The following is an 11,501-nucleotide window of genomic DNA, read 5'->3' as shown; positions in this document are numbered from 1 at the left end:
CCCCGCCCCGCGTGCCGTCACTTCCGCCCTGCAGACCCCGCCCCGCCCCGCCGGCCCCGCCCCCGGCGCCCGGTCGGTGCCCGCAGACAGACAGACCCGCGGACGCGCGGGTCGCCGTGCTCTGCCCGGGCCGCGCGCAGCGTGGGAAGGGCCTCGACGCGCGTCAGCTGGCCGGCTCTTCTTTGTCTTTAAAAAAATAGTTGTAGAGTCACACGCAAGTGCAAGAAATAATTCACTTTGCCCGGTTTTCTCCAGCGCTCTCCCTTTGCAAAACTTTACCGAAAAGAGTAAAATTGCACAACCTGATATTGAGTTTGATATGGTCACAGTCTCATTCGTTATTTCCCCGAGTTTACCGTCCCCGTTTGCGCGTGAGTATTAGGTTCTGCACGGTGTTATGGCCTGTGCGGGTTCCTGCGTCCCCCACCACCAAGCCCCTCCAGTGCCCTTTTATAACTGCGCCCCCAGGCCCTGGCATCGCTAACCTGTCCTCTGCGTCTAAAATTGCTTTATTTCAGAAGTGTTATGTCGAGTGTAGGGACCACGCACGACCTCATCTTTTGAAATTGATTTTTTTTTTTCACTGAGCGTTAAATCCCTGCAGATTCATGCCTAGCTTTTTTACACCGGTTTCGTCCTAGGAAGTCATTGTGTTTTTAATTTTAATTGCTCCAACTGCACATCTAAAGTCCCTTTCAGATACAGCAAGTGTCGCCCCGTCCTTTCCTACAGAACAGCTCGCTTTACAGGTAGAACAGATGGTTTGGAGAGGAAAGATGGATCTGGGGGAGGAGGGGGGAATATTCCCAGCCTCAGGACGACATCTGGGTCAAAGGTCCAAGTGTATCACACCCCACACACCTCAAAAACACGCATTCCTGACTGCTGCATGGCGCCTGCGGCTGATTCTGGGTTGAACGAGATGAATGAAGGGGGGAGGGGGGAGGAGTAAAGGAGAGCGCATTTTAACAGCAGTAACTGTGTTTTTGTGTTCCTCACCAGAAGAGAGGGGTTGCTCCTAGTCTGGAAGCCTCAGCCCTCCCCTGGGCAGGCGGGCTGTCCCAGGGCACCGGATGATCTTATTGCACACACACACACACACACACACACACACACACCCTCCCCGCCCCCACCCGGCTCCTCTCTGACACAGGTCCCCACGTGACAGTGCCTGCCGGTGGGGGCTCCGGGCACACCAGGCAGCCACGGCCTTCCCCTCGGGCCCTGAAGTTAGAACGGGTCTCTTTGAGCCTGGAGTGGCAAATGGTTGTTTCAAGCTTGTTTGTAGCACATGTAACTAACATTTTAAACTCATGTTTTAAAAACAATTGGGATTTTGAATGCCTAAAGGTAACTTGAAAGTAAGTACGCATGGTCGTTATTTTGTTGGGGGAAGAAAACGAATTGACTAGAAAATGAATCATGTCATGTGCCCTGTTTCCGGGCCTCCCTTGGGTCTCTCCTGTCTGTCTCCCCTGCACGGGCAGCCTGGCAGCCCCGGGTGAGTAACAGGTCTCGCCACTCAAGTAATAAAACGCTCCAATTTCATTTATTTAATCATCCGTGTGCTTCACTCGGCAAATATTTATGGAGTGTCGGCTGCAGGCCCAGTATGGGGCTCCTGCGCCCCGGAAGCAGAGCCCAGGGCGGCCAAAATAGCCAGTCCCCAGCTGTCGGGGACCGTGCAGAGACCGCAGCAGGGCTGCGGGGACCAGGCTGCAATGCCGCTCCTCCTGTCCTGGGAGAGGCGGTGCCCGGATCGGGGAAAGGGAAACAGACGCCGGGGCAGGAAGTGAAGGCAGGTCCTGGACCCTCTGGGATCACAGGAGAGCACTTGCCATTCGTGCTCACGGTCCTTGGTCGCTGGCGGGTAAGGTTGGCATTTCCAAGTGTAAAAGGAACTTAAAGTCTGGCTTGTAAATACGTTTTAGGTCAAAAGAAAAGTGGACCAATTTAAGGAAAAATATGAAGTGAATAATAGGGCAGGTTTTGCATCTCAGACTTGGGAGGTGGAGGTTGTGGGATTAATGGGCCAACATCAATTAACCCCATAAAGTGCCTGCGTGGGCGAGGTGCTCCGTGTGGCCCGGAAGAAATCACTCAGCACAGATCCTGGGCGTAAGGCCAGGGCAGCCTCAGCCACAGTAGGGGACAGGACGCTGGTGTTTAGCAGGTGAGGTCCCTGGGCGGGGCGGGGTGGGGGCACCAAGCTGACTGGCCGGGGTGCCGGGTGGGCGGGGTAGGCCCCTTTTCCTAAGAACTCCAAGGTCTGGTCTCCTCCTACAATGGACCCCCTGGGGGCGAATCTAAATAGGTGACCCCTGCAGCCAGCGTCCTCTGGCTGTGCCCTTCTCCACGGGGGCCACTTAGTGCCACACCCCGACCTTGCAGGCGGGCAAAGGACCCCTGGAAGCCGACTCCAGCACCTCCTGCCGGGAGCAGTGAAGCTTCCCGCCAAGGTTTGGACCTGAGTTGGGGGCTCTGGGCTGGCAGCCATCCAGCCTGGGCTGGGGTCCCAGGATGTGACCGTGGGTGAGTTTGCCCATCCCCGAAATGGGGGGATGGAGGGATGGGGGACAGTGACACCTGCTTCAGGTTGCCTGCGGGGATCCAAGGAGTGGACAGTACGTGTTTGGCGCTTACCAGCTGACGGATAAACAGGGGTTTTAAACCCTGAGTCATGCTCATCTTTACTTCTCTAGGTCCCGGGAGCAGCTCCCAGCCCTTGTGAGCAAACGGCTCAGTTGGATCTCGGATCGTGGAGCCCATATGGGGCCGAGCCCACTCCCCGGCCCCAGAGGGAAGAGGCCCCGCAGGCTCCTCCCTCCCCCACAGCAGTCACTCCTGCCACAACCTGCACGGCTGGTTTAGAGAATTCCCTGCGTGTTTGGTTACTTTCTAAAAGAACATGTTCACTGCACGATTCTACCTTCTAGAATTCTGAAAAAGTGACTTGGGAGGGCCAGGAGAGCATGGTCCCCCAGTCAAGGAATTCTAGACCACCCCTGGGGAGGGGGAGAAGGGAAGCCCCCCCAGCTGACTCCCAACTCCTAGTTGTTTCTCAAGCAAATGCTTTCTATTTACACAAACTCTCCTTGTCTGAGACACCTCCACCTTTGACCTAGAGCTTCCAGGGTCTTCCAGTGGGGTGTTCATTCATTCCATGTCCCAAGGGGGGCATTCTGCCCTCTGGGGGGCTTGGGTCTTTGCCGCCTGGCATTGTAATTATAACTGTGATAATGCTGCATTGTCCTTCTTGGCATCCTCAGCCTCCACCCTTAAAATGCTCCTTAATGCCCCAGTCTGACCTTCCCTGAGTCCTCTTTCCCCAGCCTCTAGTCCAGGTTCCGGCTTCAGCTTCCATCTGTTCTACAGAGACCCTATCACCAGGCCAGACCACTCCTCTGAGCATCAAACCCCAGAATTTAACATGGCATCCACATTAGTGTGTCCCTAAGGCAACTGGACACATTTGAGCCAAGCTTGTGATTTTCCCCCAGACTGGTCATTTCCAGAGTCCTCTGTCTCTGTGAATGAGCCGCCCTCCGTTCTGAAGCCAGGACGGTAGCTCGAGTCCCCCCCTGTGTGTTCAATCCAGCCCAGCACGACAGCTCCACCCTGCCCCGGCCCCTGGCAAGAGGTGAACCTGCTCTGGCCCCAAATTTGAAAGGGCTCCCGTCTGGCCCTCCCTGGCCCTGCCCGTCTGCCCAGCGCCAGAAGTCCATGGGGCCAGAGGACACCCTCCTAGATCCAGCTCTGGGGACCCCGGAATTCCCAGCCCAAATGTCCCCCAGCTCACCTCCAGTCCCCACACAGGTGCATGGCTCCTGAGGTGACCGCAATGCTGGTGGGAGCCCCCGAGCCCCCAGGGGTGCCCAAGGGAAAGCTGTTTGCAGGGGACCTGGGCCAGGGCGGGGCCAGGAGCTGAGAGTCCTCAGCTGTACCCTGGCTGTGAGGGTGTGTGTGTCACAGTGCAGGACCTGTCTCGTTTAGCATCTTGCCAGCCTGACTGAGAACTTTCAACAATTTGGACGTGTGGCTTCTGGGCTCCACTCTGTACCCTCCCCGGGGCCTGTGCATGGCAGTGCAGGTCTGTCACCAAGAGTGCACAGCCCTGCCCTCCTGAGTCCCTCTGAAGTCAGGCCCTGGGCCTGGGTCCCGCCACTCCCGCCTGGTCTTAGGGGTGGCCATGTGGCACCTGTCCAGCCTGTCTTCACCTGCTGCAGAGCGCTGGGAAAACACACTTGACTAGGAGAGAGCTGGCCTGGCCCCCGGCTTCTGCCTCCAGTCCCCACTCGCTGCTCAGGGTCCTCCAGCCGGCACCCTTTCTCCTCCCCAACCCCCACTGGGGCCTTCCCAGGTCCTCCAAGGTCCTCCAACCCTAATCCACAAGACCTTTGCACAAGCTATCCTGTCTGGAACATTCTCTCCTCCCCAAATCACTCGCTGATGCCTGGGCTACTCCACTCAGCCATCTCAGGTGTCCCCCAAGCCCCAAGCTCCTCAGTTTCCTCTGTTGTGGGCTCACAGCACGTGGCTGGGCTGTCTGGGCTCCTCCACTCAAGACTCAGTGGGGTGCCCACCCCCGCAAACAGAGGGCTGGAGCCGCCCCACCCACCTGTCCAGGCCCACCCTGCTACCTCCACTCTCTCTGCTGCAGCCACCTGACCTTCTTCGTGTTCCTCCACCCAGGCACCGTCCCTCCTCAGGCCCCCTGCACCTGTATCCCCTCTTCCTGGGATCCTCTGTCCTCTCCCCTCACTCCTTCCTGTCCCATGTCACCTCCTCCCAGACACCTGCCCTGGTGACCCCATAAGCACTATCCTCTCCTGCTAGACACAGCCCTCCTGGAAGCCACTCGAGAGTTAGGGAGTTCGCTAACTCCCTGCTGACACTCACCCTAAACCCCTGGTACATAGTTTGGTTAGTCAACGGTGAGCCCTGCTTAGATTGCCTCCGGAGCGCCCCCATGGTGCCTGGGAGGTACTGCAAGTGCCCCCAAAATCAGGGGTTCCCAGACTTTCTCTGCACATGGCACAGTTAGCATTTCAGTAATCTTTTTATGGCATCCCGAGGCCAGAAGAATTGCCCAGTGGTTTTTATTTATTAAGTAGTTAGGATATATTCCCATAAATATATTTATGGGAAAATAGTCTGGCAGTTCCTCAAAATGTTAGACATAGAATTACCATGTGATCCAGCGGTTCCATTCTTCTGTATATACCCCAAAGAACTGAAAACAGAATTTCACACAACAACGTGTGCGATAATGTTCATAGCACTATTCACAATAGCAAAAGGCGGAAACAACCCAAATGCCCACCAGCGGATGAACGGATAACAAAATGTGTTGTAGTCATGCAATGAAATATTATTCAGGCACTGAAGAAGTGCAGTCTGACACACGTGTGATGTGGATGAACCTTAAAAACATGATGTTGGCCGGGCGCTGTGGCTCACGCCTGTAATCCTAGCTCTTGGGAGGCCGAGGCGGGCGGATTGCTCAAGGTCAGGAGTTCGAAACCAGCCTGAGCAAGAGCGAGACCCCGTCTCTAATATAAATAGAAAGAAATTAATTGGCCAACTGATATATATATAAAAAATTAGCCGGGCATGGTGGCGCATGCCTGTAGTCCCAGCTACCCGGGAGGCTGAGGCAGAAGGATCGCTTGAGCCCAGGAGATTGAGGTTGCTGTGAGCTAGGCTGATGCCACGGCACTCACTCTAGCCTGGGCAACAAAGCGAGACTCTGTCTCAAAAAAAAAAAAAAAAAAAAAAAGAAAAACATGATGTTAAGTGAGGAAAGGCAGGCTTGAAAGACTACATATCGTATGATCCGTTAATATGAGATATTCAGAATAGGCAAGTCCATAGAGACAGAAAGTACATTGGTGGTTGCCTGGGAAACAGGGGAGAGTGACTGCCTAAGGGGATGGAGTTTCCTCTGGGGCTGATGACTGTTTGGAATTACTAGGGATGGTTAGAGATCCACAGAGATAGTGGTGATGGCTGCCCATCATTGGGAGTGCACTAAATTGTAGGTCGTAAAATGGTTCATGTTATGTGAACTTTACCTCTTTTTTTTTTTTTTTTGAGACAGAATCTTGCTCTGTTGCCCCGGCTAGATTGCAGTGGGGTCAGCCTAGCTCACAGCAACCTCCAACTCCTGGGCTCAAGCAATCCTCCTGCCTCAGCCTCCTGAGCAGCTGGGACTACACATGTCTGCCACCACACCTGGCTAATTTTTTCTATTTTTAGAAAAGAGGTCTTGCTCTTGCTTTGGCTGGTCTCAAACTCCTGACCCCAAGTAATCTTCCTGCCTCGGCTTCCCAGAGTGCTAGGGTTACAGGCATGAGCCACCATGCCCGGCCATTCACCACAATTTTTAAAAAAACATTTATGTCTCAAAACTTAGTAGCTTTTTAAAAACAAGATACATGTAAATTAAAAGAAAAAATAATTTTTATTTCATTCATAACCACAGTTACATACTAACTAGAAGGTTGCACCTGTTGGGCACTGTACAACTTCTCAAACCCGAGAATCAGATTGGACCTTGTCACTCTCCTTTCCTTTCCCACACTGATTTTCATTACTGCTTTTTATCACAGCAACCTCCAAAAACCCAACTTTGTGAAGACAGAGCATTATCAAGAGGAAAGTAGTGCAATCTTAGGTTATCTGGAGCTAGCAGTTCACGTGCTAGCTGGACTTTGCTGGCGGTCTCCAAAATCTAAAATGTCCTGCTGTGGTGTGAGTTCTCCATGCTGCCCCAGGGGCTGGGAACTGTGATCATAAGTATATTTGGAGTTGAATTAATTGTGAAGGTAGTATTTAAATACATCCTTAAGATGTCCATCCATTATTTCTTCTTCCTCTCTATTTTTGTTTGTAATCACCCTTTCCTTCGAAATAAAAGATATCGGGCCAATTTCTTCCCCAAACGCCCACTTCTGGATGGAATATTACACACCCTGGAGAATTTCTTGGCACTTACTGACACCCAAAGTCAGAGGCGGAGGGGACTTTGACACATGCTAGCTGGTTAGCGTCACTCAGAGCCCAGGAAGTGGAAGGAGCCTAGAGTTTTTCAGCCGAGACACAGCAGAGGCAGCTGGTGGTGTAGCTCTGAGGACAGAAGAAAGAGGCACAAGACCAGCTGCAGGTGCCTCTCTTAGAGACGTTACAGGGTCCGATAAGAAGAGTGGAACCCTGGAGATCTCTCTCGAGTACTTTATAGATGTCGTCCCAGTGTATTTTATGGTGACGAAACATATTGAGAAACAGTGAAACCCTACAACCTTGAAAACCGGCTTTAATTATTTTGAGGGACAGCGAGCGGCTGAAAGGAGGACGGTGGGTATTTTCTGGGCTGCGATCTCCGGTGTCGCTGACCCGGGTCCACGCACACGGGTTTGTGTAGGAGGGACTTGAGTTCGGGAGAAGGGCAGGGAACAAATGCCCGAGTGCTCGAAACTAACCCAGGCAGGCGGGGCAAGGAGGGGGCTGTAACCATCACGCCCACACCCGCCTCTTGAAGGCCATTTTACTTTCCAAGGTGGGCATGGGCTTTGTTTGAGCTCATAGCCAGATAAAGTTTGTCTGCCCTGGATTGTCAAGGCCGGGACCTGATCTGGCGTCATTAATGGTGTCTCGGGGGCAAGGCAGGGGCTCCGCCTTATCTGTACCTGGGGCGAGGCCCGGAGCCACTTCAGAGCCACAGCCGGCCGCCCCTTGCCGAGGCTGGACGTGCATTCCGGAAGGTCGCCCGAAAGCAGAGCTGACCTCAAAGAGCAGGTGAGCAGAGCCCAGCCACGGAGTGGGCCAGGCAGCCCGAGAGTGACCCACAGGTCCCAGTGCACTTGTGCTAGGCGACTGGGGAAGTCTGAACAGGGACAGTGGCCACAGGGAATGGCGGGTCCACCCTCTCTCTGAGCGCACGGCTGGGGAGGGGCTTGTGGCAGCCCCAGGTTCCAGCTGATGAGCCAGGCAGGCTGTGGAAAGAGGCAGGGCCTGCGCTTGGGGTCCACACGGATCCCGCTTGGTGGGGCGGGGCCGAGGGCCGGTGAGCAGACACGGCCAGAGCCCAGAGCGCAGTGCCGGCCGCAGCCCGGCCCCACGGGCCCCTCCTGGGCCCCAGGGAGAGAGCGCGGCTCGGAGGGGTGCGAAGACAGAACGTTTCACTAACTCCTCCAGGTACCACATCCGGGCAGGGGCCCTCTTGAGCCGTGAGCTGCCTGTGGGGTCTTCACAGCTGTGTCGAGGGTCTTGACAGCACAACCAGCAGACAGTCCTGCAGGGACCAGCGGCCGGGAAACGCAGATGGCAGTGTCGAGTGGACTGCCGAAACCCGGGTGCTCTGGGTCCCCGGGAGCCGCCGGGGAGGAACTTAGTGGCCGCGTTGCCCACTGGGCCTGGCGAGACTCACTGTCCTGGGTTGACTTGTGTCCCCTCAAAAAAGAAATGCTCAAATCCTAACCCCCAGTACTTCAGAATGTGACCTTATTTGGAAATAGGGTCTTTGCAGACGAACAGTTAAGATGAGGTCATTAGGGCGGGCCCTAATCCGGATGACTGGTGTCCCTGTGGTAATAAAAAAGGAAACCTGGACAGACACACAGACCTACACTGGGGAAGAGGATGGGAGGAGACAGGGCAAGATCCCACGTGACCAGTGAGGCGTCTACAAGCTGAGGGACGCCAAGGAGGACGGGAGGCACCAGAGGCTGCAGGAGGACCTCTCCCCTGGAGCTGTTAGGGAGAACGTGGCCCTCCTGACACCGTGGTTTTGGGCTTCCCGCCTGCAGAACTGTGAGACAATTCATTTCTGTTGATTGCAGCCTCCAGTTTGGGGTCCTTTGTTAGGGCAGCCACGAGAAACTGAGATCAGTGTCTTGGTCCCAGCTACAAGGATGTCTGTCTGGTCCCAGACCAAGAGACACTGGCTGTCTGTGTGCACGCAAGGCCGACCACCTGCTGACGTGGCTGCTCTCCAGGCTCCCTGGGGGGCTGTGGTGGTGCATTTTGTGTCAGCTTGACAGGGCCACAGGGTGTGGGATCAGACGTTATTCTGGGAGTTTCTGTGGGGACATTTCCAGATGGGATTAACATTTAAATCAGCAGACTGCGTTAAGCGGATGCCCCTCCCCCATGTAGGTGGGCCTCGTCCAATCAGAGGAAGGCCGGAAAAGAACAAAAAATGCTGAGACCCGGGCCCCCCGCTGAGTAAGAGAGAATCCCCCCTGCCTGATAGCCTTTGACCTGGGACATGGGCCTTTTCCTGCCTTTAGACAGGAACCACACACTGGGTCTCCTGAGGCCGCAGCTTGCCACCCAGCCTGCAGACCATGGGGACTGTGGCTTGCGTGACGACGTGAGCCAGCTTCCCACACAGACACGCACACACACACGTGCACGCACATGCACACCCTATTGGGCCCGTTTCTCCGGAGCACTCTGAGAATACCTGGTCTTAAAGGTTTCCCTTTCATTTTATTTTCTTTTTTTTTTTGTTTGCTCACTTTGTTGCCCAGGCTAGAGTGAGTGCCGTGGCATCAGCCTAGCTCACAGCAACCTCAAACTCCTGGGCTCAAGGATCCTCCTGCCTCAGCCTCCCGAGTAGCTGGGACTACAGGCATGCGCCACCATGCCTGGCTAATTTTTTCTATATATTTTTAGTTGGCTAATTAATTTCTTTCTATTTTTAAGGAAAGACAGGGTCTGGCTCTTGCTCAGGCTGCTCTCGAACTCCTGACCTTGAGCAATCCTCCCGCCTCGGCCTCCCAGAGTGCTAGGATTACAGGCGTGAGCCACCGCGCCCGGCCAGTTTCCCTTTCATTTTCTAGAACGAGGCCGATCTTCTCACTGGCAGACCTGGCAGACTCCCATTTTTGCAGACTCTCTTGTGTTTTATAATTTTCTTTCATTCTTTTAAAAAACCACTTTCAAGCCACAGCAGTGAAGCCTGACGCTGCTGTTCAAGGTCAGTAAGATGAAGGGTCGAGAGACGGGACTCCACCTGTCTGGACAGGTGCCCCTCGAGGGGAACGGAGAAACCGGGCGCTCTCTTTCCGAGGGGTGCACTGACGTGACCTTAGTTAGGACAGGCGTCTGAAGGCCGGAGCTGGCTTCCCTACACCCTACACCCCCACCATCTGCGGCCGAGGTGCAGCTTTCCTGCCCCTTCCCCAGTGCGCTGCCCCCAGGGCCACGCCACCCCCAGGCCCGGCCAGGCTGCCCCCCACCACGAGAGCCCCGCCCAGCCCAGGCTGAGTCCCTCTGGCCCCTGGCTGCTGATGGTCTCTCTTCTCACCACCCCAGACCGGACATCGCCAGCCGAGACCCTTGTCCTCTAGCTGGGAAAGAACTCGCCTCTGATTCCACCTCTCACACCCTCCCCACCCCGGCGGCTGCACCCAGTTCTCCGGGGAGCCTCCCCCAGGTGCCACCCGCCGCCATCTGTGGGCCGTGCCGGGAACTGCAGCCGCAGCTGCGCAGGAGTCAGGAGGGCTGGGGCCCAACCAAGCGGTCATTCATTCCAGGACCCAACCAAGCGGTCATTCAGTCACTCAGCAAACACAGGGGAACCAGCCAGGCACTGCTGTAGGCACAGATGGCCGTGGTCGGGCCGGGGACCCGGCCTTAGGAAATGAGCAGCGTGTGCAGCAGCCACGGACGGCTGAGTCCTAAAACATTTCTGGAAAACTCCTGTCCCCCTCATCCTGTGATTTTTCCCGAGAAACACAGCCCACGCCTGCGACAGCTCATCCTTAGCCCGTGCTCACGCTCGTCTTTCCAGTCAGCTTTACCTCTTTGTCTTTTCCGCGGAAATTTAACATTTTTTTTTTTTTAGAGCCAGCAGTCCTTAATCTTCTGAGCGCTGTGTGATTGTTTTGTAGCAAGAAAAAAATGCGTTCCTGTCACCCACAAGTAACAGCCATTAATACAGCGCCGAATTTGTCTGTGGTGTTTTGGGTTTTGATTTTAACTGCATTTTGCTTTTGAGAACTATCCATGAAGATACAGTGTCACTCTGAGACACTTCCTTTACCTGGCATGTAACGTCTTCATATAAAACACACGCCACTTGAACCCACCCTGCCCACACACACGGTGGTCCCCGAGCCGTGGAGCAGCCCTGCAAACGTGTCTGCCCCAGACAGCTTCGCGGCAGCGAGCCTAGCCTCGGAGGGAGTCTCCACACCGGCGGGGAGACGCGTAAAAAGGGGCTGCCTCTTTTAAGTGCAGGGAAAGAAAAACCCAGGGAGAACAAACAAATGCTATTTCCACTGAGCATCCGGTCAGATACGCAGCCCTTACAAGGAATGAGAACATCTGGACAGATACAATAACACCAAATTGTATTCGATCGAAGGAGCGAGGCACAGGCATTGACAAAACGAGACCTGTTTCTGTTAGGATATTATACAATCTGTAAATGCAAAAGATACGGCGCAACCCAAATCCCCATCGATGAGCGCTGGTGGGATTATTATCGCCCG

This window comes from Microcebus murinus, chromosome 1 (assembly GCF_040939455.1).
Source record: "Microcebus murinus isolate Inina chromosome 1, M.murinus_Inina_mat1.0, whole genome shotgun sequence".
NCBI lineage: Eukaryota > Metazoa > Chordata > Mammalia > Primates > Cheirogaleidae > Microcebus > Microcebus murinus.
Note: the sequence above shows the minus strand (reverse complement) of the source record.